This window comes from Lytechinus variegatus, chromosome 9 (assembly GCF_018143015.1).
Source record: "Lytechinus variegatus isolate NC3 chromosome 9, Lvar_3.0, whole genome shotgun sequence".
Taxonomy (NCBI): domain Eukaryota; kingdom Metazoa; phylum Echinodermata; class Echinoidea; order Temnopleuroida; family Toxopneustidae; genus Lytechinus; species Lytechinus variegatus.
In genome coordinates this window covers 501,993-511,831 of record NC_054748.1, presented here as the reverse complement: position 1 = coordinate 511,831, position 9,839 = coordinate 501,993, and the positions used below count along the sequence as shown (strand labels likewise).

General features: G+C 32.3%; 1 long non-coding RNA gene across 1 annotated transcript in view; it reads right to left on the bottom strand.

Moving 5' to 3' along the window:
• Nucleotides 1-8,854: 8,854 nt before the first annotated feature.
• LOC121421567 overlaps nucleotides 8,855-9,839 on the bottom strand; it is a 43,549-nt gene continuing 42,564 nt past the window's right edge. Inside the window, exon 5 of the long non-coding RNA XR_005971002.1 lies at nucleotides 8,855-9,605. This is a non-coding gene — a long non-coding RNA (uncharacterized LOC121421567). The remainder of the gene's footprint in view (nucleotides 9,606-9,839) is intronic.

Below are 9,839 nucleotides of genomic sequence, written 5' to 3'. Positions count from 1 at the left end.
TTTTGAAGTAAAGACCAAAACTACTTGCCCTTATTGGGCAAGCAAAATTCTTACAGTAAAATGACAAAAAATTAAGGTTAATATGATATGATATCGACTCTAATTTTGGTCATGGCAGGCAAGATAAATTAACTTTGGAAAAAGAAATGCTATAACATGGTAGATCATTTCATGTCAAGAGAGAAAAGGTCAATGATTTATACAACCGCAATACTTGTACTTTTTTTTGAAGACGTCAGATTGTTTCATGATTTTTTTTTTCGGGCAAGTGAAATAGATTTTTGGGCAAGTATATAACAACTATTTAAAATTTACTTGCCCGACTGGGCAAGTGCTTGTAAAAAGTTATGTAGCACACTGCTTATAGCATCACATAATCCACATAAAGTTGGGTGATGTATGTTGGGGAAAATATATATTTATTTTGAGTAATTATTATCCAACTGAGCACATGTATTACTCAATTATTAGTTTATATCACCCAATTCGGGCAGATCTGGATTTTTTCCCAACTATTTTAAGAGAGTAGTATTGTCTTTAATAGCAAGTTACACACTTACAGATTGAGGGATGTTTTATTTGCTTATGAAATAATAGTATCTATTATTTCATTAACGGTTATTAAAATGATGGCAGAGCGATCGGGAATGAGACCCTTTATTATTGATTTGTTTTATAGATTACTTTTCTGAGATTTATGAAGACCTAGAAATAGAAAGTCATGGAATTAGAAAGCTGTTCTTGTATATAATTATTTGTTATGGAATAATTATCATAAACAGTATCTATTATTTGGTAGTGGTCGATCGGATATAATGGCGGCGAGATATGGAGTTCCCCAAGGGGCAACATTAGAACACTATTATTTATTTGTTTTGTAAATGAAATGAGTAAGATTTTGAAGGTCTGATTAGATACTACAAAATAAAGCTGCATTATTTTCTGGTTTAGAGATATACCTTGCTCATACCCTCCCATTATTTCCCGATCTATGAGCTCTGAAAATGTCGGATTTAGGTGTTCTGATGTGCAATAGGCCTCTTCATGTATTTATGCAACCAATATTTTTATGACCAATTTCAATTATTCATTAAATCTAGGTTAAAAACGATGTACATGGGTATTGTGCTAAGTTACATTTCCGCTAAACGAAAACGGCAATTCTAAAAATGTCTTTCCAAACTTCCAAAATCTGTCAAATCTATACATTCCTGGAATGGAAGTCGATAACAAGATAAAGTAACACACTGAATAGTTTATGAGAATAATTTTTGTTGAGGGTATTCTCAAAATGTAATATTTAATATTGAAACTTGGGTGTTTGCAGGTCTCTGGCTCTTTTCAACTGTATATAATGTGAATCTGAAGTACCTCATTTCAATCACTCTAAGGAGTTAAATCGATTGTAGACGGTGCTAAAATACCTTAAAACAGCGAAAATTGCATTTATTGTAACATTCAATTTATTGATTTTTTTTAAATGCCGATACACAAATTTTTGTTGAGATTTTATTTTTGTGTTTCAGACTTGTTTGTCTTATCAATTTCATTGCATCAATTTGCCTTATTGATTTTTTTTCATTCTAATGTATATATGTGTATATAATATTGTGTATATATTCATATCTTATGCTGAAAGAAATAAGCCTGTGTCATATCTATGTATTTTGCTTTGTTATCGATTTCATGTGAAATAACAAAGGAAATGTTCCTCATCGAAGTTTCAATTCAATGAGTCTGTAAATAGGCTTTTTTCCCCCTCGCTCTTATTAGTTATGGGCTGTTTTATTAGGGCAGGTGCCAGGATATTTCTGGTTGGGATGGGGCAAGGCGATCTAAAAACGAAGACATATTGAACAAATATGTATGGCCGACCGAACTGGTGGTGGGAACTAGAGTTCCAGAAGTGACACCGCAGTGCAATTATTTTCATAATAATCATTTCGATATTGGCATATTAATAGGGGTCTTGTTTATTCAAATGCCGATCTTCCTTAATTGATTTCGAAATTAAATGAAATGAACGAACAAATAAATAAATACAAAATTAAACAAAAACAAATGGAAAAAAAGATAAATTGTCTCAAACGTAATTGAATTGAGACTGCTTATATATAGAAAACCAAAACAAATACATTCAATCAATAAATATACTATTGGTAATAAAAGATAATTATGTTTTTTAATCAGTCAAATTCATGGATAGAATTACACCATAGTTGTCTGCTGCGATTTCTCCCCATTTGAGTGTGTGTGTGGGGGGGTGTGGGTAATGCCCCTTTTAAATTGGCAACCACTACGCGGAGAGCTGCTGTGTCTGAAACCTTGTATTGAGGACAATACTCAATCACAAACATTGCTTCCCTTTGTAGAACGCCCTCTCGCTTCATTTAAGGATGAATTGTCAGAACCACTTGCAGTTTGGCCGGGCAACTAAATACGTAATAGACGGAGCTCTTCCAGATGCACATCGTTCAAATTTAGAAAATGAATTTGAAAAACGAGGGTAGCGTTATTGTGGAGATTCTTGCCATTAACTTCCATTGACATCTGTAAAGGCACTGATGTATTGTATCTCATTTATATTATTTAAGTAAATAATGATTTTTTTTTCTAGAAATACTACCAGGATTCCGTCTTACAAAGAGTTGTGATCGATCCAATCAACCTTAACCATAGTTTTCATGTTTTTTTTCCAACAGCCAATTGCATCAAGTCCTTTGTAAATAAATTGGAGCACACTGGGTTCCCAAATGAACGAGGAATGTACGAGTGATACGTGATATCTGGACCATATTCTTAACAAAATATTATTTAAGATGTTTGCGTTGCTGGCTTATCATGGTTATGATTTATCGGACAATCGCAACTGTTTGTGAGACGGGGCTCAACCAATTTCGGCTGAAGCCAACAAATTTAGGGGGAGGGGTCACCTTAAATTTGGGGATGGATACAGGTAAAAAAAAATGGACAAGAAAAACAAAAGAAAAAGAAAGAAAAAAAAGTTTTTCAACCAAAAATTTGAGGGGGGACCACAAACACTTTAGGGAGTCCACCTGAAATTTATGGAGGACACAAGTAAAAAATTGGACAATTGGAGGGGGGGGGGGGGGGGACAGGATCTGCATCTTTTCTTAATTTTGATTGGCTGAGAATACACTTCTTACAGTAACTGTAGGATAATAATTTGTTGAATAAAACATCTCACAAATCGCTAAACAAATGCTACCCTTATCCTGGGAGGTGCTTCATAAATGTACAGTATATCTATCAACTCTTTTTTTTCTTCAAAATTTGATAATTTTTTAATTAAAGAAGAAATATGGAAAAGTTAACACGATTTTTTCCTGCAAAATCAGCACCCTCAGATAAGAAAAGGAAGGAAAGAAAGATTAAATAAAAGAGAAAAAAATAGAAAGTACAATAATGATAAAAGGGAAAATGAGAAGACAGTAATAAAATTATTGAAAGGAAGAAGGAAAGAAAGAAAAAAAGAAAGACAAGAAAAATGACAAAAGAAAAAAGATGAATGAAGAAAAATTGATAGAAAGGCAATCAGAAAGAAAGGAATTAAAAAAGAATGAAAGAAACTAACACAAGTTCTGAAAGAGTCAAGTCCAACCCAGAAGATTATTTAAATCAAAAAGAAAATAAGTAAATTTGATTAAACAAATAATGAAGCCATGGAATTTTAAAACTTAGTTCCACTCATCAAAACATTGTTATGCAAAAAGGCTAGCGGCTACAAATATATTTTGCCATTTACTACTTCCTTGGCATTTATTTCTATCATGGACTTTAGAATAGTTCCATTTCATTTGAAAATGTAAAACAAAATACCAAAACTATGGTACTTAATCATGAAAGAATTTGCTTGTTCCCATTTTGTCAATTTGCCATTTTCATTAAATAGGATTGCATGTAAAAAGAAGGCATCTAAAAAATCTACACACTCTTAATACTTGAATTGCCATAGACAAAGCTTTATCGAAATCGCAAAGATCAAGGCCAAAATAATCATATGGTTTTACATGTATTTAAAGACTCAATTTACAATTTGTTCTATATTGTATGATAAGTGAGGGGGGGGGGGGTTATTGACGCATTTTACTTTCTTATTTCCCTGAAAATGACGTTGAGCAAGAGCATTTTTTTGTATCAAGGATAATTTTCAAATTTATTATTTAAATATGCAATTTTCAATTGCCTAAAGCCAGACACGCACTGTTGTACTTTTGTTTATAAAAAAAAATGGGCAGGTGTCTGCTGCGAACTTCAACTTCAAACATTCTAAAATCCACTGTTTAATAAACTATTCCACCGTTAAAAAAACTCTTCATCGTAAAATAACAACATGCTCACAGATTAATAGTTTGTTGTATATGCATCTTTATGTAGTATCGATAAACATTTACCAACAAGCATGATATATAATTGTGTATGATAGTCATTGTTACTGTTACAATGGTATTTGATAATATAATATTATATTAACTACTTGTATTTTTCTTTTATATAAATAGTGTATAAATCAGACACAACATGTCCGAATTATGTACAAGGGGTATAACAAAAAGACCTTTATACATGTGAATTACAGTATATATATCATAATGAATAGATACACACTTAGTACTTAGGAATATCGATCTCATATAAATTTATCTAATAACTGTGATAATTGAAATAAAACCAAATCGAATTTTGCTGATAATATTAAGAAAATGGTTAAAAAGACAACTGCTATCAGCCATCCCGAAACCAACGATAAGTCGCACAAAATGAGTTAAGAGATTTTCCCTTGGGCTTGAAAGAACAAAGAAAACACGTAAGCTATAAAATTATACGTGTGTATAACTTCTAAGCTCGACAAACAATAACCCCCACATGTATTTGCTTGACTGTAGAAGAAATCCAAAGAGAGGTACAAAAATAAGGAGAAAACAGGGATTGATTGATATAATTCTAAAAAAATAATATACACTCTAAAAAAAACACTCAATATCGGGTAAAATGGGGACATGTATGTTTCTTGCGTAAAATGATACCTAATACTTGGCAAACCTTAGGCAGTGTTGCGTTTAGATATACCCTTTAAAATTGCAGTTTTAGCAATATTGGGGAAAAGATTGGGCAAACATGTTCCATTTTTACCCAATATTGGGTAATTTTTTTCACTTCATTTTGTCGAGTGCAAGGTTTCCTCAAGCATGGTATAGGTTCACTATACAATCCCAAATGCAAGATATATAAACAGTCAGGAAAAAGTTGCGTTTACAAATCTCGTATGTGGTCCATCATTTAATTTTAAAACTTCAAAGATTGACAGTATGAATACGAATTCACTCGTTTAGATAAACTATTTTTCTAATGTTTACCTCCTGAATGCCAACTTACTATTTTGGCTATTAATACGGATTCTCCCCGGCCACTTATTGTTGGTTTTAGGGTGGCAGATGACAAATCTAAGAACGAAACTGAACATGCTACTAAATGTTTCGCGCAACATGTAATTGGTAATCAGAACGTTAAAGGGATGCTACGGGCTGAAAATATTTATATCTGAATACATAGGGTAAAATATCATCAAAATCGGAAAACAAATACTTAAGTTATTGAATCTTCAAGTTTAGCAATTTTTTTGTAAAAACAAATATTGACATCGTCATGAATATTCATTATGTGGGCTGATGATGTCACATCCCCACTTTCCCTTTTCTTATGTTATTACATGAAATCATAATTGTTTCATCATTTCATACATGTGTGAGTGATATGTTTCCTTTGTGATGAAACAAGTTACAGTACTGCATATCTCATGCACTAAATCAAATGTCATTCCAAGTATTTTAATTCTTGGAGGGATGAATCTTATTAAACCTAACTTCATATAATAAAATACAAAAGAACAAAAAGGGGATATGACATCATAAATTTGCTCATTGAATATTATGAAGACATGCTTAGAACTGCTTCACTGGAAAAATAAAAAAAAGGAAAAACAAAATGACATAATTGTGTTAATCCTTGTCCGCTTTTGATTAAATTTTTAAGTGTTTTGTTTCCCTGAAATGTCTTTATCTGTTCACATCATATTTACTTCAGCCTGGAGTACCCCTTTAGGAATTGGGTGACAACAAGAAGAGACAATATCACAGAATTTCGCGAAATTCATAGAAATTATGACGACGATTACTGTGACACTGACAATACTAATGAAAATAACAGTAACAAAAATAAAGAATTAATAATAATAAATATAATTATAATAAATATAAACATAAAATTCGATTATAAGAACTTTAAAAATCATTACTCAAAATATAACTTACATCATTGATGATAACAATTAGGAAATATTATATATACGTTATTTAATGAGCCATTTAAGATACAAATTAGTAATAAATGGAGAAATGGATGGGAAAATACTATTTGTCACCCAAGCAAAATAAAGTAAACAAAAGTAAGAATTTATCTTGATATATAAGTTCTATCATATTATGTGATCACTATATAATATTTTTTGCATAGATTTGTATCATAAGTACAATAATTACTCGTATAATATCAACACTTTCAAAAAATTACTACATTATGAATGCTATACAAATATCCCTTGTATAATATTCAATAATCATTACATTTTTTGGCATTTCTAGCAAAATCTAAAACAAAATTTACTTCTGAATGGCAGAGAGGATTGCAGAAAGTCACTCTGATATTAAACACTTTAAGAATAACGGTGTTAAATAAACACCTACCTTTGTTGTGAGAAAATTACAACGTACATGTATTTTGCCGATAATATACCACGGTTTTCTATAAACATAACATAAACCAGGGTAAAGTTTTACATACATAATTTATGATAACATCAAGTGGTTCTAAAAAAAACCTTCAATTGTTTTTGAAGTACCTCCCTTAACTCTCCAATGGCAACGTTCTTAGTGCATTTTTTTTCAATTGTTCTTAGACCACATTCTTGTAGTGTGAAATACCCAATCGGAAAAAAAATCTATTTCATTGATACCAAGTTTATTACACTCTTACTATTTCCTTTTTCACAATAATAATCATCTTTAGTACGTGAATTTACTCTTAACCTATTCAATATACCATGGCTAAAAATTACCCCTTTGATTTAGAATTTGCTTGTCACAAGGAACAAAAAGATGACCAGAAAAAAGGCAAAATTTATTCCACGCATGTATATCCGACATATGTAACTAAAGAAACAAAGACAACTACGGTTTTCGATCAAGGTTTCGTTCGCTGTCTCATTATGACGTCATAACATGGAGAACGAACGCTAGATAGAATAACACAATATGACGAGGGAGATGATTTGTTCGTTAAATCCTATCTGCCTAATTTGGAATGTTCACAAAAGGTTCGACGAATCCACTCTTTGCCTCAGAACGAAATATATACAAACATTATAATCGTGTCTTTTCTTCTATCAGCATACTACTGATAAATTCAGACAGAACTGTTTCGCCATTTATCTCATCTTATCTCTATTATATGCGTCAGAAAATCAGGTTCATGCTACGACTACTCCTCAGAGGAAAATGATATCAAAATATAAGATTTGCTGCAGGTAGAAACGGTCCATGTGCTCTTGATTGCATTTTAATTATACTAAACCTCGCTAGAAAATCATTTTCATTTGTTAAAAGAGGTAAATAAGAAATTGTATCATATTTATATCCTCGACCCCTTTCCCACGTGTTGTTTGTTCAGTGTCCATGGCAACACTGCTCTTTTGAATCGCTGATTCTCGTCATAGCGTTCTTTGTTATGAAGAGATTTAGATAATAGATTTTCTGCGTTCCAGAATGCGTCTACACAGTGGTTGAAAAGATTCCATATCAACCAAATACAATCGACCCATTTTTCCCCAATACTAACAATTCTCTAATCTTATTCACTGCATTGAACAAGGCCTAGTTCTTGTTTATCCAAAAATACACTCCTTGAACCTTTCGAGGTCCGTGATCAATTCTCTAGTGCTACTTCGTTGGTAAAGTAATACCAGCCTATTATACCGGATATGGATTGCAACAAAACGAATCAGAATTTTGGCCCACTCGAAGTAGGAAAACTTTCATACTTGGGAAAAAATTGTCTTATGCATCACACCAATCAGATAGACCATTAATCAACCGAATTAGTACTTACACAACATTTGGTATTTACACAACATCATTCATTGTTAAAGCGATTCACCTGTTTGATTTCAAGGTGTTCTTGTTTTAGCACTTATATGATGTGGCAACATCTACATTACGTGCTGGTGTTAAATTGACACCGGTAATTTGGATGTGTATATTCAATGGATTCCAGGCACCCGTATAGTGCTGACGTCATCACCAAGAAGAGAAAATGCGTTGCTCATGCAGTAGTATTTTCCCCTAACATCCCTCCCCTAATCTTTTTTCAAAATACATATTTCCTAGGATGTGAAAAAACCAGGCATTTACCTCACAATCATAGCATTATTACCACCATCGCTGCTATGGAAACAAAGCCAGTGATCTCCTTTAAATTCCTAGGGTATTATTAAAATGGCAGGTTGCAAGAGAAAGGGGCGATGTACATACAGTGTACGAACTGCGTTGCTTGTACATGTAAGATTTCCATTGAAAAAATGGACTGGAGGTTTAACGCATATTTATAAACTCAACCAAAGAATTCAAGGTGGTATATGAATACACATAACTGTACTGTCTAGATGAACTGAAAAAAGGGATTTTACTCTTACAGATGCTGCTATTTACATAGCTGCAGGGGCAAGCACGCCTCAACCCCCTTTTATTTTTTTACTGATAATGGCAATAAAATAATATATATATGTGTATATAGATAATTATTCATTTATATGTATAAAATGGTGAATGGAAAAACAATAACATTTAAAAGCGGCTGAAAACTTACGACTGTGCCGTATTCCTTTATGAAGAAAGAAAAAAAATAAGCTCCCTCAGCTTATTTTGACCCTGCCCCAATCGCTAATCACATTATCATGGCGTTGTCCTAGTATTGGAAATAAACCACTTTAAATTTATACTTTCAATCAAATAGATATAGAGCTCATAAACATAGTTAAATGGGCATCATAATAATTTCAAAATGCTTTTCCAACAGCAATCCCATGTTATTATCAAAAGATGAACGTCTGGACCCCAACAACAACATCGAAAGATTACTGCGATAAAAACAAGAGGTGTTTCAAGAAAATATGTCCAATATCAGTGTCTTCCTTATTGGAAAATTTAACAAAAAGAAATTTGCAATATAGGGATTCAAAAGAAAGGGGGACTTGTTCATATTTTCTTAATCCACATATATTATATTTCTTTTATAGCTAATGTATTATAACTTGTCTTGCTCGTTCAAACATCACGTTGCATTCGACGAATTTCACTAAAAAAGGGGACGAATGATTCGTAAGTTGTTCGATGAATTGTTTTTCCGAGTTTCACTGATGAATTGTGAAACAGTCCTCAGCAGTTGAAGTGATTAATGAAGTCGTTGTTGATTTGATCGATGATAAGAAAGCGATGACGACGACCATCTTATCTGTCGTACTAGGCAAGCTTCTGTAATGAAACCATGCAGAGATAATAGAACAAGGTGATTGCAAAGTCATATATGAAGGATTGCATTTATACTTTTTGCTAATTATGGAACAAAGCTCCTTCTTATAAGTCTTCATTAAAAATTGTAAATTTTATTTTCTCTTTGAGCGTAGATATAAATGTCATTTATTCTTTGATAAGGACAAAGTTCATAAATTGCCCTCCCCTTAACAAACCATAATATTATGCCTAAGC